The 27,684-nt window shown below is 38.6% G+C and overlaps 1 protein-coding gene across 2 annotated transcripts in view; it reads right to left on the bottom strand.

The window, feature by feature from the left end:
• GABRG3 (gamma-aminobutyric acid type A receptor subunit gamma3) overlaps positions 1-27,684 on the bottom strand; it is a 772,615-nt gene that overhangs the window by 226,360 nt on the left and 518,571 nt on the right. The gene's annotated exons all lie outside the window — the stretch shown is intronic.

Here is a 27,684-nt window from a genome sequence, read left to right as displayed (position 1 = left end):
GCACAAATGTATAAAAAAAGAAAAAAGGGAAGAGCAACCCTAGCGCAATAAAAACTTTTAATGAATATATGTTAAAAAACACATGAATTTCACTCACATGGTAAACAGAAGCCATGCAAGGTGGTAAAAAATCTCCATATAGCTGAAAATTCTCTGTCTGTCCATAGTCCACAGTCAGAGATGCTCCACCTCTCCCTGTATGTGTGTAGGGGAAGTGAAGAGTGGGCACTCAGCTTTGCTGTAGGTGCGGAGCTGAGAAAGGAGACAAGCATTTTGTCATTACATTTGGTCAGTCTCTTGGACCACCATTGACAGGTGTTACAGAGGTGGCCCACTATGAGCCCCTGGGTGGACTGTTGTTATCCTAGGAAAATTGTGTGGAATGGTCCTTTTAATCATGGTGCCACAGCCAGACTCTCAGCCTCTAATCTCTAAAAGATGTAACACATAAGGTGAAGTCTGTCTGTTGATGTCATTACACTGGGCAGAGGGGAGCCAGTCCAAGTGTCTGACTGAAGGAGTATGCACCTAACAGGTGATTAAGTAGTCCCTGAACTGGCTTTATATTGAGCAATGTGGACTAGCAGACTGTTTTTTATCTGTATACATGTAAGTGTACTTAAAGTGTGTTTTAGTGGTTTTAATAAAGTGAGCACAATGAGCTTTTCTATTTTTTTATTTGTGTTATGATACATATGGTGGAGGTGAAGGAGGAATACTAACACCTGTGGGGTTGCAAGTGTTGTATGACTTCCTATAACTAAGGGTTCCAAAGGCTGAGGTGAGCACACATCTTGAGCACAGTGTGAAGAGATTGGTGTTGTTCGCAAGATACTGGTTTAACACATGAGGTTACATGAAGATAGCACTGCTGTGAATGAGAATTGAAACACAGATATATATGTGGGTGTTTTTTCTCAATGGACTTCTGTTTGTAAAGTTTTTTATCTGTTTTCTGACAGTATAATGTACTTACACAGGGGCAGAGTTTCTCTCCTGTGCTGGATCACAGACTAGGTACTGTATGTGTTCTCTCCAGCCGGCCCGGCATCGCTGTGATTCAGTAAAGCACCAATCAGTCATCAGGTCCATGACAATAATTTTTGGCCCGGATCTGCTGATCGGTCCTACTGCACGACAAATCAGCCTGTGCCTGTACAAAACACAGGCAAGGCACAGGAAATGATGTGATCTTCTCTGCTGGAGCCATTTTCAGTAACAGAGAGAGAAAGGAGCACATCTACTGTGAGTAAAAGCACTACACTTACACTAAAACACTTAGTCACATTTAACCCTCTGATCACCCCCTAGTTAACCCTTTCACTGCCCTGTCACCAGTGTCATTAGTACAGTGTACAGATTTTTTCACTGATCACTTAGTGTCATGCGTGACATCAGATAGCATTTGTATCAGTTAGTTTCCCAGATAGCATCAGATTGCCTTCCACAGTATCACCATCACATTTAACCCTTTGATTGCCAGCAACATTATCACAGACACATTATAAACCTCCATTACTAAAATAGTGTCTGAATGGATCAGTATCTTTGATCAGATCAGAACTATACTAGTGTCCCTAATAGTAATAATGTCCCCAAAAATTCAGCGACACCTGCCAGGTCTTGCGTTTAGCCCCCCTCTAACAAGTGCAGTGTCAGTAGATCACTGTCACCTCTGATTCACTGCACACAGAACTGCAGCATTAGCAAGAACAGGCCTGATCTTTGCTAGCACTAGCAGGTAAATTTTATTTGTAATGGTTCACGGAATCCCTGACAGCCAGGAGCTCTTTTTCCCATGAGTCTCACTAGGTACCTGTAAATTTAGTGGCCAAAATGTCCAAAGAAAGGTACACTAGTGAAGAGGCCTACAGAATTCTGAGTATGTCAGATGAGCACGAAGGGTAATCCTCACTGACATAATCAAGCTCAGAATACGAACACCAACAGGTAGCTCAGACAATGGAGAAGAGGTCCCTGCTAAGGTCAGGTGTACCCAACCCTATGCCCAGGTTGCTGAGGTGCTAGAAATGCAAGAAGATTCTCATATGCAGTAGAGTGCCAGTACTAGCACTGCACTAGTTTTGGTGAGCTGGCGAGCACCAGTAGCATAGTACATCCTGGTCTTTTCCAAACCAACACTGCAGTATCATTTGGTGATGTGGAAAGTCACAAAAGTGCAGTCCAAGCTTGTGAGATGGTTAGCATTAGTAGGGTCCCACAGTCTCCAAGAATTTGAACACAATCTAATAAAGCCCATAATACCCACCGGATGTGCTTGCAAGTCCTGATTGGCAGCCCACAGATTCTGCAGCATCCGTACTTCCCCGATTCACTGCCCAACCCAGAATTGAGGTAGAAACAGCTATTCTCTTTGATTTTTTTAGCTGTTTTTTCATGGAAGAATTGTATATTTGATTATCGACCAAAGCAGCTTATATGCTGACCAGTACTTCACCACCAAACCAAATTTGTCCCTTGCCAGACAATTCAAATGGAAACAAATCCATTTGTGAGTTTAACATTTTTGGGGGTCTAATCCATTAAAAAAAAAATGAATTACAGTCATAGTGGACCACAGACCCAATTCATCATTTGTCCGTGTTCTCTGCTGCCATGGCCAGGTATAGATATGAGAATATAATGCAATTTATGCATTTCAACAACAATGCACTCTGTCACCCCGTCTGACCCTGAATATGATCGACTTCACAAAAGTCACCCCTCATAAATCCCATTTCCCAGAAATTTGCAGATGTGTATATGCCCCAATAAAACATCTGCATGGATGAGTCCCTCATTACTTTTTCTGGTCAGTTTGCATTCAAGCAGTATCTCCCCAGCAAGCGTGCCAGATCTGGGGTCAAAATGTATAAGCTCTGTGAGAGAAAAACAGGCTATACATGCTCTTTTAGGATTTATTAGGGAAAAGATAGTTATGTGGAGCATCAAGGATGCCCAGACTACATGGGGAACAGTGGCAAGATAGTATAGGACTTGATGTCCCCCTTGTTCTGAAAGGGGTACCACTTGTACGTGGACAGCTACTATGCAAGCATACCACTTTTTAGGCACTTATACAATCTTGGAATAGGCTCATGTGGTACCATACGACCTAATCATAGGGGCTTCCCCCAATGACTTGACTTAGAAAGGGGAAGAAAGCCTGCTTGTGGACTGGTGAATTGCTAGCAGTGAAGTAGAAGGACAAATGGGATATTTTGCCCTCTCTTCCATTTGTACAGTTATGATGGTCCAAATTTGCATGGCATCCTCCTGTTCTGGCCAACCGAGACTGTTTCCATCTCTTCCACACACTAGTGGAGCACTGAAAGATGTTAGGGAGTCAGGAAACTGTCTATTGCATTTTGAGAAACCCTAAAATCACAGGCTGGAAAGTTTATGGTTAAGTTACAAAAAAAGTTACAAAAGTATAAAAAAAATAGATTAAAAAGTAAAAAAAGTTAAAAATAAAAAAGTAAAAAAAATTGTATTATTGAGTTAATGTTATATTACTTTGTTTTCTTGTTAACCATTGTTGTTTGCCTTTCAGTCACCTGCAGCACTGATATGTTTATCCTAACAGCAACAGGGTATTTCTCAGAATATATACAGTATGTCAGCACTTGCTGCACTGCTGGAGGAGATTTCTCATCTGCGGTTAAAAAAAGACCATATCTGACCAAGCATGAGGGACCTGGGGTGGTCAGTGGGCAGATCAGTCCTATGCTTCGGCATATATTTTTTCTCATTAATTGATGTGAATGGAGGAATCTGTTAGGTCCTTCTTTTCATTCATGGGCTGAATGAAAAAAAATAACATTACATGTATGCCCAACATTAGAAGTGGGTGAATGCAGGGTGGTAGATTCTAATGGTGGGCAAACCACACTTTTTCTGGCAGAGATTTCTTCATCCACATTGATCGATGTGAATGGAGGAATCTGTTAGTTTCCCTTTTTTCATTCAGCCCAACAAGGACCAACGACGTACCATTATGTTGCTGGACTTTGAGTTGTTATACCAGCATGATGTCTCCAGTTGCAGGCATCATCTGGTATCAGCTTTCATGTAAAAGTGGTCAGCTTTCATGTAAAAGCAATCTGAATGGGTAATGTAGTAGCGGGATTGCTTTTACAAACAGTGAGTGGGGATCCCTCTCCCTCAGCCTTCATTCTCCTGTCCCACCGAGAATGCAGCCGGTGGTTCTGCCTGCAGACCATAGAGCTGATCTGAGATTGTAATAGCTCTGATCATCTGTATGGTTTAAGAAACCAGAAGCAATGAGCATTTCATCACTTCTGATTTCGCCAGATGTAAATGGTGCCACTTTTAAATTGGGAAGCATCTGATCACACATGATCTTGGTGTGATCAGACTCTGTAAAGGGCAGAGGACATTTTTTTCATAAATTTCCAAAAACATTTGGGGGGGGGGTGCTTCTATTGTCATGACATTTCAGGGCCTCCAAAACTGTGATAGGTAGTGAGTAAGCGAAATTAGAAAATTACGCCCTTTGAAAGCCTGAAGGTGGTCATTGATTTTTGGCCCCTGTACACAGCTAGGCTCCCAAAAAGTCTCACACATGTGGTACCTTTTTACCCTGAAGAAGTAATAGAATGTGTTTTGGGGTGTAATGCCACATATACTCATGGCATGTGTGAGAAATATCTAATTAAAATGACAATTGTGTGTAAAAAAAAAAAACATGCTTAGGACAAAAAGCCAAAATCAATTTTCCAAAAACTTGTGGCAAAAAATATATTCCATGAACTCAGCATGCCTCTCAGAAAATACCATGGGGTGTCTACTTTCTAAAATTGGGTAATTTGGTGGAATATTTCTACTATCCTGGCTTTTCAGGGCCTCAAAACTGTGATAGGAAGGAAGCGACATGAGGAAATTTCGGCCTTTGAAAGGTTGAAGGTGGTCATTGATTTTTGGCCCCCGTACGCAGCTAGGCCCCCAAAAAGTTTCGTACAATGTGTTTTAGGGTGTAATTTCACATTCACGTGTGGCATGTGTGAGAAATATCTTATTAAAGAGACAATGTTGTGTAAAAAAAAGAAAAAAAATTGTAATTTTCAAAAAACTTGTGACAAAAAATAAAATCATCCCTGGGCTCAGCACGTCTCTCATACAATTCCTTGGAATATCTACATTCCAAAAAGGGGTAATTTTGGGGGTCTATGTACTGCCCTAGCTTTTTAGCAAAAGCAATCAGAAAGCCAAAGCTGTGTAAATTCCAGTACTCTATATATTCTATAGTTTATAGATGCTATAAATTTTACACCAACCAATTAATATACACTTATAGCAGAATAAATTTTGGCCTAAAAGTATGATGAAATTTGAGTTTATTATATATTTTTTTTAACATAAGATATAATATATCATATTTTTTTGAATTTTTTTGTAGTTATTCGTTTATATCGTAAAAAATACAAAAAATCCAGTGGTGATCAAATACCACCAAAATAAAACTCTATATTAATGTGAAAAAATTACATAAACTTTGTTTGTGTACAGTATTTCATGACCGCGCAATTTCCAGTTAAGGTAGAGCAATGCAATATAGCAAAAAATGCCGGGTATGTAAAGGGGTATAACATTTACGGAGCGTAAGTAGTAGATCTATTTATTTACTATCACTGGAGTGGTGTTACACATCAATAGATTATGTGGAAGTGCATGATATGGTTCATGTTTTTTATGGCCACCTGTGTTTGTTATATACACGTTTGTGAGCGTTTTGGATATATGCATTTAGTATATGTAAAGCGCTGTACTTTATGCTTTATATATTTGAGAGAAACTAGCCATATGCACTCATTGTGTGTCAATGGCCACAAACAGCAACAGCATGGCAAGATGTGTACTCAACAGATAACTGCTGCTGTTCACATGTAACCACTTATGCCAGCGGTGATTTAACTGGCCCTGGGCACAGACAGTTTGCATCAAGGGATGGCAGTTCTGGCTTCACATAAACTGATCAAAATTATTAATTAAGTTTGTATGCAGCTATAGCACGTATGGAATACTACTGTGTCAAGATGTAGGATTGAACTGCATCTAAAATCTGAAGTCCAGCCACCTCTAGCTGCTCATCTTAATGAGCCCTAAAATTAAACAATGGGAATACCCCTAGGCACAAGAATTAAATATACTATATGTTTTCTGCTTATACTGCCAAAGAATTGCAATTCTCTACAGTTAATGTTGTGATTTGCATATGTTTTTCACTTATCCAGCTAGACAGATGACAGAGATGCTTTCTTTTTAAGCAATTCATATTCAGGACTGCTTTCTCTGTCACTTCTCCATGTTCAGCCTTCTAATTTGAAGGTGAATCAGCATTACCACCTCTGTTCAGTGAGCAAAAAGCTGAGCAGTAAAGTTCGGTCAGGAAGCAGTAGTTCTAAATACACTTCATTTACTGCTAAATGCATCATTGGCAAACAGTAAAGATAAATGCATTTAGGCGGATTTCAAATGACGTCCTCCCAGGATTTTGCCTTGCATGTGCCCCATGGGCTGCACTCTGGCAAGATCTGTCACTAGTTGTGTCCACAGGACACGGCCAATGACAGATCACTACACTCGCACGCTGCCAGTGTCAAGTGATTGCTGTGACCAATCACAGCAGATCACATGACAATTGTAAACAATGAATGGCTTCCTTTCATGACATTCATTGCTTACAACTGTGCTGCTTGGTCACAGTGGTCACATGTACAGACTGGGTCGATCACAGCTCATCTGTAGCATGTGATCAGCTGTGACCAATCACCGTTGATCACAAGAAAAACTGCTGAATGAATGAGTTTCATTCAGTAAGAATGCTTGCTTATACCAATGAAATTTGCTTATATAAGCAATCATAATGTGAAAAAAAAAAAAATCCTGATCACTTGCCCAGAGTAGAAAACTCGCCATGCCTCTTACTAAATACCAAACTGTCTACTTTCCGAAAAGCGGTCATTTGAGGGGTATTTGTACTGTCCTAGCATTTTTGGGCCTCAAGAAGATTTATTGATTTTTAGATATATACCATAGTTTGTAGACTCTGTAACTCTAATACCAACTAAATATTAAACACTAATTTGGGCTATTTTGACCAAAGAAATGTAGCAGAATGCATTTTGGCCTAAATTTGTTTAGAAGATTATTTATTTGCAAAAGTTTATAACAGAAACAAAGAAAAGCACATTTTTTTCAACATTTTTGCCCTTTTTTCATATATGACACAAAAAATGAAAACCCAGTGGTGATTAACCACTTGAGCTCCTGAGGATTTACCCCCCTTAATGACCAGGCCTCTTTTTGCTACTTGGCGCTGCACTAATTCAACTGATAATTGCGCGGTCATGCAATGCTGCACCCAAACGAAATTTACATCCTTTTTTTCACACAAATAGAGCTTTCTTTTGGTAGTATTTGATCATCTGTGCGCTTTTTATTTTTTACGCTATAAACAAAAAAATGCCAATAATTTTGAAGAAAAACAATATTTTTTATTTTCAGCTATAAAAAATATATAGTAAACTCAAAGTTGGTTATAAATTTAGGCCAAAATGTATTCTGCTACATGTTTTTGGTAAAAAAAATCCCAATAAGTGTATATTGATTGCTTTTTGTGGAAGTTATAGCGTCTACAAACTATGGTATAAATACTGCAATTTACGCCATTTTTCTGCTATACAGCGCTGCGCTAGTTTAACGGACAATTGCGCGGTCATGCAATATGGTACATAAATGAAATTTACATCCTTTTTTTCCCCACAAATTGAGCTTTCTTTCAGTGGTAAGTGTGCGGTTTTTATTTTTTGCACTATAAAAAAAAAGGCTGACAATTTTGAGGGGAAAAAAAACAATATTTTGGACTATTTGCTATAAAACATGTCCAGTAAAAAAAAATGCAAAAATCAAATTTAGTCATAAATTTTTGCCAAAATGTATTCTGCGACATGTCTTTGCTAAAAAAAAAACCAATACGTGTAAATTAATTGGTTAAGTGAAAGTTATAGCATTTACAAATGGCGGAAAAGATACTGGGATTTTTAGGGTTTTTTGTATACTGATAATGGCGGCGATCAGCAAATTATGGCGGCGATCAGGGACTTATGGCGGGACTGCGGCGGACATTTTGATATTGGGGGGTACTGACTTGGGGTCACTGACATCCCCAAAAACACTAATACAGTGATCGGTGCAAAAAAAAAAAACTGACACTGTACTAATGGCAATGGGGAGGAAGGGGTTAAGTTTATTTAGCAGGGAAGGGTTATAAGAGTGAGGGGAGTGTTTTACTAGGGGGCGGGGGTGTGTGCTGGGTGGGACAAGGCTGATCGAGAAAGAAAAACTGTTCTTTCTCGATCAGCTCATTCTCGAGCTGTCAGGGAAGTGACAGACAGCACAGCTACTGCAGCTGTGCCCTCTGTCACTGTTTGCCGCCGATCACCGGGACATAGCCGCTGACATCTGCGGCAGAGAACCACGGGACAAATAGGGCGGGGGCGCGCCTCGCGCGCGCCCCTATTTGTTTACAAAACACACGTCTTAAAACGTGGTTTTGCCTGTGAGTGCCGCCCTGCCACCGTATATGTACAGTGGCTGGGCGGCATGCGGTTAAATACCACCAAAAGAAATCTATATTTGTGTGAAAAAATTATTAACAATTTCATACAGGTACAGTGTTGCATGATCATGCAATTGTCATTTCAAGTGTGACAGCGCTGAAAGGTGAAAATTGGCCTGGGGGGTAAAAGTGCTTGGTAGGTAAGTGATTAATGTGAAACTCCAAGCAACAAGTGAAAATAGAATTATCCATTTTCTATCTGTAAGTTGCTAAAAACTGCTAAATTCAAATTATGACTGGTCGGTTTCTTAACCATTATGCAAGAATAATAACTCTTTACTGAAAAAGGCTGATAGTCTATTATGCTTTAAAGAGGACAACAATTAGCAGTTTGGAAGCCTATGTCAAACCACATTGAAGTCTATGGAAGTCAAATCTTGATACTTTTTTTGTCCTAACAGGGCATTGCCATGGTGGACATGTACCAATGCAAAAACATTTTTAACAATACTGTTCATAAGCAAGCAGATTTTGTAAATAAGTCTTAAAAGGGAACAATAAAAATACATATTTACTTTAAATAACAAGCTTAGGTATGCCTTAAACCTGAAAATGGCATAACTGTGTTTAATGCCAATAGTGATATTTGAAAGAAAAACTAAATATTTGCAGCCTAATTTCATTTCCAGCTGCTTTGTTCTGTTTGCTATAAAAATAGCCAACTTCAATATTTGACTCTTATTCTTAATGAGGGTCTGGTATGGATTGTAAGAGGGAACCCTATGCAAAAAAACCCCACACAAAATGCATGCAGTCTTCCCCTCTCCTTCTCCCTATCCTTGATGGGGGTCGGATATGGATTTTATGAGGAAAGCTCACACAAAAATAAAAATCCACACCAGACCCTGATGGGGGAGATAACTATGTCATAGAAACCCATCATGTTGTGTGGATGCCTGTGTTCTAGCAAATAATGACACTTGCAGCTGACAACACATCTTTGGTTGCTAGTATTAAACCAATAAGGAAGGGGTTGTACTCAGAGTACCACTAAATTTAAGGCTACCAATATAAAGCATGAGTATGAATGTTCTGGCCGTACTGGTGAACAGATTCAGTTCGGTGTTAACTTAAGGTTGACATGAAGCAGCTCATCTCTGATAACATCAAGAATTAAATACCTAATCGCTTTCATATTTTTAATAGCAACAGTTTTAATGTATTATTTCACTTAGTGTGGCTCCTCAACACAAGTCTAATTGAGTATAATACATTGCTTGCAAATATCCAGTGCAGTATTATGAGACTATATTCTACAATAATTTTTTAATTGAATAGGAAGCACATTTTTAGAGCTGGAGCTTAGTAGTGCTCCAAGAAAACTGTTTACCCACTTGCAGACCACCCACAGTATTTTTATTGCAGTAGGGACAGGCAGGTCGGTTCATGTACATGTACGTCATCCAGCCTGCTCTGGGTTAGAGCTTCCATGACCGCTGTGTCCACTGCACACATAGGATTGTGGATCTTAGTACTCAGGGCCCAGTGATCATGTGTTCTCTGTGTGATGTCATGATCACAATGTCAACATATCTGTTATGAATAAGTGTGTTTCCTTTGCTGTGATTGGCCCACAGCTATCACATTGTACCTGGTCCAATCATAGCACTCTGTACCATGTGATTATCTGTAGCCAATCACAGATCACTAGTGATCACAGCTGTAACCCATTCATGAAAGTTGAAACTTTGCTGTTACAATGATTTTCAATGTAAAAGGAAAGTATAAAAAAAAATAAAATCCCTGATCACCCCCTAAGAGTATTACAGTGTTACTGTGGTGACACTAAACTACACTGCGTAGAGCAGGGGTGTCCAAACTTTTTTCAAAGAGGGCCAGATTGGATGAAGTGAACATGGTGGAGGGCCGAACATTTTTCCGAACATTCTTTGAACCATTACAATTAAATGCAAATAAATTATTTTATGCCAAGTTAATTGCAAACGACATACTTTTCATTTCATAACATTAAGATCAACTGACAGCTGAGTTTTCATAATGTATTGAAAATAAATTTAAAAAAACTTACCTGCACTAATGTGAAGGGTGAAAAAGGTAGCTGGAGCTGAAGTCTCTGCTTGGCAGCCGGGAGGGGAAGAGAAACACACTTCACGCTGGAAGCCCGGCCCTGACGTCACCGCCCTCTGTCGCTCCCAGCGCGGCGCAGTCACGCATGCGCACTGCTCTCAAGCAGAACACTGTCTGCCACAGAAGGGAGGGCCGTGCGACAGCCGCATTTACACAGACCAGGGAGAACGTGCCTCAGTCAGGCATGCGCACTGCCCTCTGCTCTCAAGCAGAAGACTGTCTGCCATAGAAGGGAGGGCCGTGGGAGGGCCACATTACACAGAGTAGGGAGGGCTGTTGGAGGGCCGTATTAAACCGACCCCCCGGCCGTAAATGGCCCGCGGGCCGGACTTTGGACATGCCTAGCTTAGAGCATATTAAAAAAAATAGTAAAACATTAAAATACAAGTTAAAAAATAAACAAATGTTTAAAACTTTAATAAAAATTGTATTATTATTTTTTTTAACATACTGTCACCAGTCAGTGTCTGATCACAGCCACATCAGTCATATGATGACGTTGTACTGCACTGGTGGCAGTATGTAAAAAATTGTTGTGAAAAAAAAAACATTTTATTTAATTTCTTCATTTTCAAAAAACATTATTTATGACAAAAAGTTACAACTTAAAAAAACTCACTATGCCTCTTACTACATTGCCCAGACTGTCTACTTTCCAAGGGGTCACTTTGGGGGAATTTGTACTGTCCTAGCATTTTAGGGCCTCAAGAAATGAGATTGACAGTGACTGCACTGACACAGCCTCTTTTCTTTCATTCGACAGACGTGCAAATGCTGGTGGGTTGCCCCAAATGTGTGATTGGGGGCCCTCGACCACAACCTGCATGCCTGTCAAATTGGGAAGAGTGGCTGTGTCCATGCAGCAGCTGCTGCATGGAGACAGCCTTAAATGGACTGCCTGTGAGCAGCACTAGACTTAAATGGACTGCCTGTGAGCAGCACTTGGCTCAAAACACAAAACATGGCAAATTCAAGGATTATGTACCCTAGTTCCCATGTAAATGAGACCATAAATATGAGCTTTCATTTTCATCCTTGATGTGGCAAAATGCGCACAATATTTTATTGAATTTAGGTATGCAGGTATAAATGTACTATATGTATATATATATGAGAAGTGGGCTCCCTCTTTTTGTATGGCTATCATAAAAATAGGAAAATGGGGAAAATGTTGAGAATATTTCATATAACTTTCATCTCACAATGAAAGTTTTGTTTGTGCACAAAACATGCAATTACATAATATTGGGATCCACTCCAAAAGGGAAGATGCACATCCCTACCACCATCCAATCCCCCCCCCCCCCCACCCCCTACTCCTCCCACACACACACCTTCTGAAATAGTGTGTCCTTGTAAGTTCCTACATACTGAACTAAAGACTCAAACAATGTTTAGAATAGAAGAAAACCAGTGCTAGAATAGTTGTTAAGGTTGAAGGCCACAAATAAACAATGCCATGATATGTGCATATACCATCATTAGGGCACTATTCCTCACACTGACGTCAACAAAGGGGTACGATTCTTCACACTGATATGAATGATGGGGTATGATTCCTCCCACTGACACCAACAATTGGGCACTACTTCTCCCACTGATACAATGGATGGGGCATTTATTCATTCCACTGACACCAATGATGGAGTATGATTCCTCCCACTGATACCAATGATGGAGCACTATTCCTCCCACTGACAGCAATAATGAGGCTTGATTTCTACCACTGACACCAATGAAGGGGTATGATTCCTCCCACTGTAACCAATGATGAGGTACAATTCCAACTACTGATACCAATGGTGGTGCATTATTCCTTCCATTGACACCAACAATGAAGTACAATTCTTCCCACTAAGACCAATGATGGGGCACTATTTCTCTCACTGACACCAATGAAGTGGTATGATTCCTCCCGCTCACACCACTGTTGGGGCACTATGCCTCCCCCGAATACCAAAGATGAGGCATTGTTTACTCCCACTAACACCAATGATGGGGGGTGACTCCTCCCACTGATATCAATTATATGGTACTATTTCTGCCACTGACACCAATGTAGGGGCACTATTCATCCCACTGACACCAACAATGGGGCACTATTCCTCCCACTGACACCAATGATAAGGCACTATTCTTCCAACTAGCACCAATGATGGAGCACTACTCCTCCTCCAATACCAAAGATGGGGCATTATTTACTCCCACTAATGTCAAGACATTTTCTACTTCCGCTGTCCACACTCTGGCCCCCTTAAAATCTGAAGGACAGTAAACCTGGCACTTTGTTTAGAATGTTTTGAAACCCCTGCAATATAGGATTGCATGGCATTTTGATGTGAAGCTGATTGTCTATGATATTCTTTGTGGCAATGAACATTCATTTGATGGGTTAGGAAGAGTTTGCCAGATCTCAGGCATATATTTCTTAACTTTGGTAAACATCCATTGGTAGACAGCATTAGTGATATCAAAATGCTCTCCATTTTTTATAGCGGCATGCTCAGGGGCGGACTGACCATTTGGGAACTTGGGCACTGCCCGAGGACCCGGGGTCAGTAGGGGGCCCCATGAGATGCCTCTGGTACCTTTCATAGGCTTTTTTGGGTGTGGTTTGAATGTGGGCAAGTACACAGGGGCCCCATGATCCCCTATTGCTTGGGGGCCCCAAGAGTTGTCAGTCCACCCCTGGGCATGCTACATCCCCTCCAAGACCGATACATATAAGCATGCATACAACTAAATGACAGGTTTGTGGATTCTAGGTGTTTCCAGGGTAATATTCACACCATTTGCATAGCTTATAGGTTTTAAAGCATAAACGGATAAATTAAGCAATACAAAATTTGTGCCAAGAGACACATGGCTAGCCTCTGTGTAGCAGCAAATTCATTAGGTGGCTCATAGAAAATTGCACAGTACAGCCAGTATTACATTTTTGTGAAAAATATTGGAATGGTACAAACTGCATATGCTGGATGTTAGCAATGAAAAAGTGAGGGTTTGTGACCAGTTTTGTTTGGGCCCACTCTTTGAAAGTTTGTCCTATAGTATTTGACTGTTTCTGCTTTGCCTTAGAATTAGAAAAAAAAGCATTGTGGTGTTTGCTATTTTGGCACACAAAGAAAGTTTTTGTAGTTTGACATATGAAAAGCAGAACTAAACCCTCCTACCCTTTACAACCAAGGAAACTTCTGTCTTAGCCTCTGTTTGATCTGTAGTTGCTATGATGCCACACATGTGATCAGCTATGACACCTGCCATTTCATGTTTGGATTGAGAGCTTGAATGTAGCTTGAGTAAGTTTAAGTGAAGAAGTTGCCTTCTTCGTCACAGAAAATTACCTCAATTTTTTTACTATGCAATTTTACTAACTGACACTCTAACTGCAAATAATTTGTACATTCATTGAAGACATTTACAAAACTAATTTTTGCTGTCTATTTGTCAGCCCCAAGCCTTTCTCATGATTTTAACATAAAAAAAATACTCTTTTATAGTCTGTGCCTGCTGAGTTATTGGGAAGGCATTTCCCCCCTTGGCTGCCATTTTTCTCTAAACTGGATATCATTTTTAAATGCTTATGAACCTATTCAAGGGACAGCAAGATGGAAAAAGCAAGCCTTAAAACAAGTTTAAATGTAAATCTGATACAAATAAAGAACATGCAGCATTTTAAGAAATACTTATATAATACATACATAATTACTATACTCAAAATTCAAGTCATTATAATACATTACTCATCAGTTAGGGCTGAATTATACAGTACGTGTCAGTGTAATGCTATGTTAATAATTGCATAAGGAATCAGATATATAAACATCTTTCAGCTTTTTTTAATGAATCTAACTTTGATTAAAGCTAACATTTAAGTGTTCATTCATTTACAAAAACTCAGCATCGTTAAATCTTTGTAAGTATCAGCTGATTGTTTTTAGTTAAAACATTGAAAAGTGAAAAGTATTTAATTGTATAGTCAGTTAAGGGGTAAATGCAATTCTTTTTTACTCCCCTTTTCTTGCAGATGTTTGACCATACAATATACACATACCCTCATCACTGCTGTCTGGAGACCTTCTTTAAACAGCCCACCAAATGCCACAAAACCTCTAGCTGATATCTTCAGAAATTTGCCATGCTGTACTCACTCATGAATGCTGTGGTTTCTGGTTAATGCACTGGAAAGTACATCCACAGTGAGAATAATGTAAATTGAGACTGTATAGTGTTGACTTGAGTGAGTAGTGTTTTTTTCAGTAAGTATGTGCGATGATCAGACTGTTTTGAAATGTATCTTAGCCCATATATTATATTCTTTGTATATTTTTTTATTGCAAATTTGAAAGAAAATGTGATGTTTATCTTCAGTGTTAGCATGTTAGCCTTCTGGCATTGGCTTGCCAGTGCTGTAGATCTACAAACAAGGCAAAAACAAAAATCCCCAAATTCTTAAACGTTTCCTGAACAGCTAATTGACCCTATACCATATCAAAACACTGGGTAATGAGCTTTTAGCTATTACCCACTAATTAACATTCGATTTTAAACCTTAAAGTGGCTGTAAACCTCAGGCATGAAATATAAACAAAGCATATCCCAAGAGAAAAATAGTGACAGGGGAGGGATTGACAGCCTCAGCTCTGTTCCTGTGTGCTGTGTGGAGGGGGGTTTGTTTCTTCCTTCCAATCAACTATCAGGGCTCTCCTCACTGAGCTCTGCAGAGTGTAACTTAAGCTCTCTGCTCTCTTTTTCTGAACTCTCAGACAATCTGTACACAATCTGGACTTTGAATGAATGTAGAAAAGAGAAGACTGCAGATAAACAGGTACAAAATATAAACAAATAGAAATCATGCTATCAGATCAAAATAGCTGCTGGCAAAAACAATCAGATACATTGTGTATCAGAAATGTAAGTCAGCATTGCTGTGCTGTAAAATCAAAAATAAATAGCATGCTTTCAAAGTATAAAGCAAGATGTGAAAATGTTAGTCCTGAATAGTGAAATATAGTCCATGTTCATGACCAGTTAAGGAAAGAGAATCTTCCAAACTTGAGAATATAGTGGGAAAAATTCTGGTAAATAGATCTTCCAACCCCAAAAGTGTATAGTGAATACTGAACTCTTATCAGAGCAAATGGACTCTTTGTACATAAGAAGAGTCACTAAAGCTTGTGTAATAATAGGATCATCTGTTGGGAAACAGGTGCCACCTCGGGAACTTTGCATTAGTCACCAAAACACCTCATCTAATGAAGCAAGGTATTCAGCCATGACAGAGAAAAACGGGAATGCTAACATAGTGAAAAACCGTATGCAAAATTTATTAAAAGACAAATACTAGCCACTCATTTAGAAATAACAAGTGCTTAAAGTAATAAAAACACTGGTCTGGAAAATTGTGCTGATCACTTCTGTGTTACAGCCTGCATGGTGATGTCACAATCAATAGGATATACTGCAAGTGATGAAGTGTACCCTATTGATACACAATCTCAAGTGACTCTTTTTAATGTACAAATAATCCACTTTCTCTGGTAAGAATTCTACACATTCAATGTAGTGGTAAACTTTGGGGTTTGGAAGATGCAGTTACCAGGAATTTCCCCACAATATTGTTCACAATAAAGAACCACAAAAAAACAAATGGGATTTTACTCATACAGAAAGTGGACAACCTCATATTACTGTATAAAACATGTTTGTAGAAACATATCTTCCAAAAATTGACCATAAAAACAGTATTTTAGCTAGTCAGCGCAATAGATTACAGCATTATATGTTATGACATCTAAGTCCTCCAGACAGGGGCGAACTTACATCTCATGGGGCCCCCGAGCAATAGGGGATCATGGGGCCCCTATGTCCTTGCCCAAACTCAAAAAAACCTATGAAAAAGGTACCAGGGGCATCTCATGGGGCCCCTTACTGACCCCGGGCCCTCGAGCAGTGCCTGAGTTTCCAAATGGTCAGTCCACCCCTGCCTCCAGAGGTCGATGCAGTTCCCTTATTAGCTTCCTCAGGACCCCGAAAGAGTTGGAGGCAAAGAGGTCCAATGCCCTAGCTGGAAGATACATATATGCATATATATATATATATATATATATATATATATATATATATATATATATATACAACATTAGTCATATAGTTGTAATTATTACACAGTCTTTACAAAAAGAAACCTTCTCCACAAACTCACATGTCAACATGAGCGGTAACATAGGGTAGCAGCATCCACACAGCTGTTAAAATGGTCATAGATGAACATCCGCACACAGGGCCACCAACCCTCATACCCCACACAGTGAGGCCCTGTAAATAAATCAAGTGATCGTGTTCCATCCTAAGACAAAGAAGGGGGGGAGGAAGGAGAGAAACGGTAAACAAGAAAAGTCCCAAATATGACTCACACTCAGTAACTCACTGAAAAAAGAGGCAGACTGCAAATCTAGCCACATGCTGATGTCATTCATATGAAATATATCCTGTGCACACTCTACACAAAGCAGTCTAAATACAACAACAAAGAGTCAGTGGGAACATCCACATTTCCATCAATACCACTCAGCATCCGATTGTTAGACTCATACCTCTAATCCCAAAATCAAGGTAGAAATAGGAAAAGTCCACCCACGGGTAGTAATTATGCAGTATCACTAAATTGCTTGTCAAATAACTCTTCTGTGTCAGTCATTAGGTTTATCCGCATATGGTTCCTATAATCACAAACATATGTGGCCATATTCAATAAACAATACTGTGTGATACTGCATAATTACTACCCTTGGGTGGGCTTTTCCTATTTCTACCTTGATTTTGGGATTACCAGGTATTAGTCTACCAATTAGATGCTGAGTGGTATTGATGGAAATATGGATGTTCCCACTGACTCTTTGTTGTTGTATTTAGACTGCTTTGTGGAGAGTGTGCACAGGATGTATTGCATATGAATTACATCGGCATGTGGATAGATTTGCTGTCTGCCTCTTCCTCTTTTTTCAGTGAATTACTGAGTGTGAGTCATATTTGGGACTTTTCTTGTTTACCGTTTCTCTCCTTCCTCCCCCCTTCTTTGTCTTAGGATGTGTGGGGTACGAGGGGAGGTGGCCATGTGCGGATGTTCATCTATGACCATTTTAACCACTGCGTGGATGCTGCTACCCTATATGTGAGTTTGTGGAGAAGGTTTCTTTTTGTAAATATTGTGTAATAATTCCAACTATATGACTAATGTGTGTGTGTGTGTGTGTGTATATATATATATATATATATGTATATGTATATATGTCCAGCTAGGGCATTGGACTTCTTTGCCTCCAACTCTTTTGGGGTCCTGAGGAAGCTAATAAGTGAAACGTGTTGAAACTTAGATGACATAACATATAATGTTGTAATCTACTGGGCTTACAAGCTAAAATACTGTTTTTATGGTAAATTTTTGGAAGATATGTTTCTATAAACATGTTTTATACAGTAATATGAGGTTGTACGTTTTCTGTACCAGTAAAGTTCCATTTGTTTTTTGTGGTTCTTTATACGATATATTAGGGATGAGGTACGTTTGCAGTCTGGTTTATATAATCATATTGTTCACAAGTTTGGACAGTTCTCTTTCCTTCATTGGTCAGGAACTTGAACTATATTTCACTTTATTTGGGACTAGCGCTTTCACATCTTGCTTTATACTTTGTATTTATGCTTTTCACATTTTACAGAGTGGCAATGTTGATTTACATTCAGATAAAGAGGTACAGCTTATGTAGGAGGATTTGTTTCATCTCTGTGTATAACCTGAGGCCAATCACTTCAGGTTCGGTATACACTGGTGGCCAAAATTGTGGATACACCTGATTTTGTCAGTTTTGGTTGATATCTTTACTTACTCCCTTGTTTTTTCCTTCTAGACATTAGCTATTCTGTGCAAATGGTAAACAAAATATTTTTGACAACATATGATACAAGTTTTGAGTTAATTTGAGCAGATTTACTGAAAATTATCCACAGAAAGCTAGCTGGTGAAAATGTGAGGACATTTTGCCAATTTTTACTTGTATATTATTGTGTATATGTTATAGTATTTAGTCAAAATAAAGCATTATGTTGCATAACAGAGATTATAGTTGCAATTCCTGCAATTTTATATAGAGCTTAGGAAACTATTTTCCATTTTATGTATTTTTTTTAAATTATATTAGAATAATTAAATAATTTAAAATAATATTGTGCTGTTTTGACCTAAATGTACTTAAATAACTATATTTGTAGATATGAATGATACCATCAATTAAAAGGTCAGAATGGTCACCAAAGAAAAGAGCAACAGCAATAACATTAAGAAATGAAGGTTATAGTTTTCGCGAAATTGCCAGGAAAATGGGTCAAGGAGATTCTGCATCCGGAGCCCAGAAGCTGTGTGCACGATTTACGAACTTCAAAAGTATCGTAACACGCAAGGCAGAGGTAGGAAAAAAGCTACAACACCCAAAACTGACAGAAGAATTGCAAGACTTGCTTTTCAGAATAGAAAATCCTCTGCCAAGGATATCAACAAGGTGTTGTTAGATATAGGACTGACAGTGTCTGACCGAACAGTAAGAAGTCGACTTGTTGCTGCTGGATTAAGAGCTCAAATACAAAAAAAAACATTGTTGAACTGCTAACAAAGAAAGAAAAGAGTCGAATGGGCCAAGGAACATCAAAAATGAACAACAGAAGATTTTAAAAAAATTATTTGGAGTTATGAAACATGATTTTCTATGTTCGGAAGCGATGGTGTTCGATACATGCGAAGAAGGTCAGACGAAGAATGCCTTCCTGAGTGCATGACAGCAACACTGAAACACCCTCAAAGTGTCATGATATGGAGCTGCATGTCTTGGTATGGTGTTGGACGAATGCAGGTTATTGATGGCATTAATAATGCAGAGTGATACATCAAAGGGGTCCTGGAACCAAAGTTGATCCCATTAATAAGTGACTTAGCGGACAAAGGCACAGAATTTACTTTTCAACAGGATGGAGCTCCATGCCATACAGCTTCGTAAATGCCTTAAATGGTTCAATGACAAGAAAATTCATCTGCTTCCCTGGCCTGGAAATAGCCCTGACTTGAATCCCATAGAAAATCTGTGGCCAAGATTGAAACGCATGGTCTCGAGCAAGAATCCAAGCAACAAGCGAGGACTCATTAAGGCTATAATCAAATCCTGGCATCATTTGATCACAGAAGAGGAAGTCAAAAGACTTCTAAAGTCAATGCCTAGAAGGTGTCTTAAAATTAATTCTCTGTTAAAGTTTATTTAAACAAAAGAATGCATAACTTTCTGACTCATTAGCTAATCTCCCAGATTTAAGCCCCTTTGGCACCTGCTAATTAAAATTGTACTATTTAACCATCGCTAACAAGGTGAAATGAAGTTTTGATTCACTTTGTTCTATGTTTTTATTGTGTGTGTTTTTTTAATATATTAAGCATTTTGAGCACAATGGTGAACCTCCAGTTTACAAGCCATGAGTTGTGGCATACCCAGTTTAATGAGGAGAGATAAGTTGCGCATCAACACTCTAATTCATCACCACCTCCAATGAGACCGGTGGTGTGCAACAGCCTAACATCTGTCACCACCAGACCATGGCTAATGTTTTCAGAGGTGGCCTGATTTTGTTAGGGACAGTTATTAGCATAGGGATGAAATCTGCATGCATTCATGGTGCTTCTACTGTGGGAATACCCACCCGTTATGTCTGGTTGTGATAGGCTGTTATCTTTAAGAGGATGCTCATAATTTATTTCCTTAGTTCTCAAACTAAGAGTAAAATAACAGATAGAAAGAAACAGGAGAAACGATGCTGAACAGATCAGATATGTTTATAACAATTGCTTCCAAATGCAGGTCGGGCCAATAAAGTAAAATCTTACAACTAGCAGAACTATTTTCTCCTATTTACTTGCAGAAAGGTGTATAGTGTGGGTGTATTTAGGATAATTTCTCATGTCTTTTCTAAGTTAATACATTTTTAGAATTTTGTATTACCCAACTTTTAAATGTTTCCATTTTCTTTTCTTTGTTTATGTATTTGATTTACCTTCGGTGCACATAGGGCCCATCAAAACAAATTCATATGTTACAGAATAGGTCTCATAGAGGATAGGTTATTTTAATTTTGTCTGAGCAGACGAATCAGCTTGCATTGGAAGATTGGAAAAAATAAAAGTATTTTTCATTGATTGAAAAGCACTACTAAGCAAAAGGACGGTAAAGCAAATAGATAGATTTAGCTTTTCCCATGAACACATACTGTATATTTGTTTTTACCATATATTTAAATAAAAAATAACCAGGTATATTCATAAGAATGTTTTTCTACACCTAATCACATTCACAAACATTTCTAAAAACCATAAAAATGCAATAAAATATTTACTGCTTTTGAGGCAAATGTTTTTCAGGGGAACTGTATTAAATATAAAATATGTAAACAGTGTGGGTGAGCAAGACACTAAGCATCTAGGTTCAGTAATATGGCAAATGGCTGTCTTCTGACACCGTCTTATAACTTAATTATCTTTCTCATAAGGTAATTCAGATTGAAACGTGTAATGAATTTCACTTTATGCTGCAGATTTCTTTCGACTGTATGAGCCAGCAGTGTTTGTATGAAATCCAAAACTGTCTAAAACAGTCTGCTCATTTTTAGCTCTGCAGGCTATAGAGTAAGTACTCTTGAAATTTTTGTTACTTTGCATTTGTAAATTTCTAAGTTCATTAGATCATTTAAATGTAAAATGACCATGAATTACATTGGTGCTGAGAGCTGGAGATGTTATGTGATTATGGTCTAAAAGAGCTTTAGATATGACAGATTTAAACTTTGAATCCATGGGAAAACTATCAGAAAAATACTTCAATGGTCTTATAGCTGGAGATCTTGAACTTTTCCCGGGACACAGAGACAACAAAAACTACACTAAAGAAATATTTAAACTTAAAAGATCAGGACATTAACAGAGGCTACAAATATAAAAATGTTTTTGCTCATTCTAAATCTTGTCAACCCAAACATCTGTATAAATATTAAATGTATACATAATATAAGAATTACAAATTTTATACAAATAATCTATAGAAACAAACAATTTGCATTAAATCAATACATCAATGCATTAAAAATTATATTTAAAAAATTTAAGTAATTTATGACAAAAATGCTATGCAAATCAATAAAAGTGAAGCCAACCAATACAGCAATAGTGCATTCAACAAGTGAAGCAGTGAAAAAATAAATAAATTGTGCATAATCAATATAATAAATCACATTCTTCAAGATGCACACAAACTGCATAATTCACTGACCAGATTTGATTGTCCACTTGTTACAAAATGATCAAATAGCGCAGGATAACATTGCTCAAAAAGACAGAATTATTTGGTACCTAATCTTAACACTCATGAAAAGAAGTACCACACCAAAGCAGGGGTGGACTGACAACTCATGGAGCCCCCGGGCAATAGGGGATCATGGGGCCCCTGTGTCCTTGCCCAAACTGTGCTCAAGTCCCTCCCAATGCATTTTGTCTATAAAGATATCATCAGGACCACTCATGGAATAGAACTGGTGTGCAGTGGTGTGGTGTTCAATTCATGTCTTAGCTGCAAGAATCTTAGTGCTGATCTGAGAACTCTGTGTACCACTGGACTGTTTTAATGCAACATTTTAACAAGGAAGTTGTTTTATGCTATATTGATTGTGTGATAGTAGTTTTCAAAGGTATAGAGAAAGGGCTTCAAGGTATCCACCAAAAAATAAGAAGATAGGTGTAAGAACCATTATAGGGTAGTAAATAGACAGTGCCAATTCTTAAAAGTGTTTCATGAGGCCCATCCTCTTCTGGGTGTGGCACATTCCAGATGGACTGCACATGTGCCATATCCTAACAGGTCCCAGTACACTCTTCCAAAAGAGCCTGGGTATGTGCTGTAACACAAGCAGTTTTAGCACATCCCCAACTCCTTTGATCATGAAAGACTCTTGATCTCATCTAGTCTGTGTGGGGGAGCTCCTTAGAAATTTTCAGATAGTTATGGGTCCCTTTTATTAAAGGGGTGCAGATACTTATTCATATAATATATTTAAAATATGTATATGGAGCTGCACATATGGTGAAAGAGTAGGATTTAACTCAATAGTAAAACTACAGGGATGATCTTGATAGTCCTCAAAGTCATCATAAACATTTGGAGACACAATTGTGGCAATGTAACAATGATAGCTCTGATAAAAATAAAGATAATCATCATTATAATCATAGTACTCATAATGAACCACAATAGCACTTAAGAATATTAATAATCATAAAGGTAATAAAACTCATATGGAACCACAATATATGTGTATATACCCCAGTACCAATGATAATCATGATGATAAACATTTCAGTGAACCTGAGAAACTGGGTCACTCTAGAGCATTATATACCAGATAGAGTGGGCCATGTGTCTTACATATCCTCATATCAGCCACAGACAGCTGCTCCTTCCTTATTCTGCAGAGCACCCAATGAGGCAGCTTACTGATCGCAGCAGCTCCTTGTAACTCCCGCCCTGCCATGCTGTTAGCTGAAGGACTGCAAGCACCCATATTTCCACACAAAAAAAAACAGAAAGACACAAAAAGAAAGGAAGCCAAGCTGCTCTTTCATTGCCAGCCTAATGTGAGAGGCTAAACCTGAGCAGGGGATCCAAAATCACTTGTATACCTAAAGCTTCAGAGCAGGGGCGGACTGACAACTCATGGGGCCCTCGGGCAATAGGGGATCATGGGGGCCCTAAGTCCTCATCCACACCCAAAAAGGCCTATGAAAAAGCCAATGAAAGGTACCAGGGCATCTCATGGGGCCCCCTACTGACCCCAAGCCCTCGGGCAGTGCCCGAGTGCTTGAATGGTCAGTCCACCCCTGCTTCAGAGTGACTGGAGTGAGGATGTAAAAAGAATGCCTGAGGGAGTTTCAAGCCAAATTTATGGGCAAGTTATGTGTGGTCCTCAAGGGGTCAGAGGGGTGAAGCTGACCTGTAGTAAACTGATGTGATGAGATCCAGGAAATATATATATATATATCCATTTATTAGATTTAACATTACACAACCTATATGTATAGGGCTACATGGTCTTACGGGTCCCATATATCTCCCATGTTATTCCATGTTATTAATAACCTGATTCTATCATCTCATTTAAACCATCTGGGTGTAAGGTTTTTAAGATGAAAATCCAAAAGGACTATCTTTCTATCAGTTTAAAGAACCTACTTATTAGATAATGGAATATATTCAATTGCCACGACTCTGAGATGATCAGTGTATTTATTGTGGGAAGGTTAAGAAAACCTTTTTTGATATTCCCCCAGTGATGTCTGTCCTTGTTCTTAGTTTTTGTGTTGTCTTGCTTACATATTACAGGTTGCAGGGGCATTCAAAGAGGTATAGCACGCAATCCGTTTTGCAGGCAATGATGCACTTTATGCTATGTGTGATATTGGTTTTGATAACATTAAAGGTTTATATTCTGTTAGCTACTATTCAACAAGTCATGCATTTTTCTCATCAGATGTAGGTCTAGCTGTTTGTTGGTGGGATCATAGTGAGGAGGATGAGCTTGGAAAGGCAGCTTTGAACTTTTTCTCGTTTTGTACTTTAAATGATTACCTTCTTTTCATGAGTGTTATGATGATTGTAGGAACCAAGAGATTCATGTGCTTCTGAGCAATGGTGTCCGGCGCTGTTTGCCCTTTTTGTATATAAAATATTGGAAATTAAGATTTATTTTTTTCAAGTAGCAAATAAATGGTTTAACCACATTCACCCACCAGGTTTTTTTTACTGTTTGCTGCAGCTGTAATGTGCATGCGTCATTTACAGGATTTAGTTGCATTATTTCACACATCTGGACTTTCCATTCTTCAATATTCTTTTTACATATATGAATGGAGAGTGCTACAGCTTCCAAGCCTGATTCTTTTTTGCAAATTTGCTCCTTGGAGAGATAATTTAATAATTTTAAAATAATTCACTCATATCTTCCTATGGCGATCCTAACACTTTCATTTATTCCCTTGCACATTCATTTTGCAAATTTGCTGAAAACAAGAAAGAGAAAATGTATGCATAAAAGGTGATGGTGAAGGTGGTTAGGTTTATTTAGTAATAATAACTATGCCTCTGCAATATTTAATAACTTTGCATTCAAGAAAGTCAGACATTCCTGGGCTACAGATATGAAATTTTGAAGAATATGTAGATAAGGGAGTCATACAGTATACTTTAAGAGTTATATGACATTTGGAGGTTCTGGAGCTGTAGATATGAGAGACTCGGAAGTTCTAGGAGCTGTAGTGTTCCAATACAGGTACAGACTTTCACAGCTCTGTTTGAAAGACTACAACTCCCAGAGCATTCCATTCCTTCACGATCTGTAGATATGTCATACCTTCTAAGGAAAAAAGTGTTAGCCAGTCTTTTACACAATTAACACTAGCAATAAACTTGAACTCTAGGCAATACAATTATCCAATATAAAGTCCTCCTCTCCTTCCCCACTTAATGAAATAATATGGAGATATTCTATAAAGATATTATTTTATTATATTTGAAATGGCAGTGTCTTCATCATTGGGTCTCCTTTAGAAGTATCCCTTGCTGGAGCCAGTGGGAGAGGATGTCAGGATACCATAATTGTTTTCATTTAGTATTGGTAGAACTATGAGCAGTTTTATGGTCAGTGACAGGGGAGAGAGAATTTCCCATCATCTCTGCATCAACCCTGTACTGCCAGGGTTGCTTCCACTGGAGCCTCAGACTCACACATAAATAAAACAACCATCCTCTAATTAACCATAGTAATCTTTCTTTCTATTCCGCTAATAAATCGTGCTAAACAGTATTAGCTTAATAGAGAGTAGAGATTGTCATAAAAGACTTGAGTTTCAGATGATTTCTGCTGAATCAGCTGCAATCTAAGCCATGGATAGCTCTGTCAGAACTATTCAGCTCAAAAAAGGTAAATTTTTAATTTAACTTTTTTTGAAGGAGCCAAGTGGAAAATTGTCAGCCAAACACTGACTGCATCCAATAATATGTAGTAACTGTTTGGGATTTCTGACAGCTGTGGGTGCTGGCTATTTTGTATCAGAATCCAATATCCAGCAGGGAAGATTCCTTTATACATGCTGTTGAGCATGGATGGGGAAATCTATTAGATTCCCCTCTTTAAGCCTATGGGCTGTATGAGAAAAATCTATATGTTAATGGATAGCCTTGTAAAATATGATCTGAATTTTGTCACAGCCAGTAGTGTATTTAGTTCATGTGCTGTCCTAGGAAACACTAAAATTGGGTACCCCCAACACCACCCACATTCCCCCCACTGTCACCACCCTCTGCCACCACAGCCCATCACCGCAATCCCCACCTGCCACCCCCACCACTGACCAACACACATTCCCCTGCCCCCCCACCACAACCACTCAATTCATGCACTAACCTTAACCTGAGAGAAACAGTCGGCCACCCCTGCACCCTCCAGCAGCGTGAAGCCTCCTCGTATCTTATGGTGGAACTATCCAGGTCCCCATCCCTGCCACTTGTGTCTGTTTTTCTAGGGGGTGGCACTGTCCCCCTGAAAGTTGCTGACCTAGGCAAACACCTTGTTTGCCTCACGGTAAATACGCCACTGGTCACAGCAGAAGAGGAATGGACAGGTATTATATTTGTCTGAGACTGTGGAAAATGGCTCCAACAGAAATTGTATCTGCTAATTGGCTGAATTGAGGAGGAAAATAGACTCAGTGCTGTTACCTCTCCTAAAGCAGACTGTCAAAAGATAGTGGAAGGAAAAATTGAGTAACCAGCACAAACACAGCAAAGAGGTGAACAGCAGTGGTGGCAAAAAGAGGTAAAAAACTTTGTAAGCATAAAAGTACACAGTAGCAATGAATTAGGTTACCCTGCACATAGGAGTAGGCTTCCGTTACCAGTCATATAGACAGGAAGTAGATGCCTTCCGTCAGAAGGCAACCTATTCAGATAAACATAAAAGAAGATCACATTTTCACTTTGTTTTTGAGTGTTTCACATTGTTTTCAGTATTTTTGAAAACTGGAGTACAATGTGTACAATTCTTTTCCAGATTCTGCAACAATACAATGCAAAGAGGAATTATAACTTTCTGCAACAGATTTACTATACTATAGTAGCTTGATTTATAATTCCAACCTCTGTTGCTTAGAAGAAGCACTTTGCTAATATAAAAAATGCCTCCAGTCAGTTCTTACTGGTGCAACTGTTCTAAGTAAAAGTGAAAAAAAAACCTCTCAATAAAGATGATAGATCTGATGCGGCTGTATGTTTGGCACTGAGAAAGCAGCAATCACATAAAATCCTTGCTGATAGATAAATGTCTGATTCTGTGAGTATGTTGCTTGATAAATTTATTGCTATTGAATGCAATTGTGTTGCATCTTTAAGAGGCCTTTTAAAAAAATTGTGCTAGTGTACTAATTGTGCTAGTCATACTTTTTTTTTAACTTTAGCTCTTTCACTGCCAGTGCTGTTTTTGCATTTTTTTGCACACATGTTTAAAAAATCATTTTAGGTCTGAAGATTACACAAAACCCCCTAACATTATATATTTTCTGAAAGCAGGCACCCTAGAGAATAAAATAATGGAAGTTCTAATTTTAGGATAAACAATAATAATACATTACCCAAATTTTTGGTAAAATATGAGGTTGCAGCAAGTAATTAGATACCCAACATGTAAACCTTAAATTTGTGTGCGCCAGTGAAATGGCGACAAAATTCAGTACCCTATATTTTCTATCTACACTTCAAAAGCCCCTACAAGTCATCAGTTTAGTGTTATGGAGGAGGTCTTGTGCTATAGTTATTTCACTC

Source organism: Staurois parvus, unplaced genomic scaffold (assembly GCF_062004578.1).
Source record: "Staurois parvus isolate SC_StPar_1 unplaced genomic scaffold, SC_StPar_1.0 ptg000634l, whole genome shotgun sequence".
NCBI classification, from domain to species: Eukaryota; Metazoa; Chordata; class Amphibia; order Anura; family Ranidae; genus Staurois; species Staurois parvus.
This window is presented reverse-complemented; position numbering and strand designations above follow the sequence as displayed.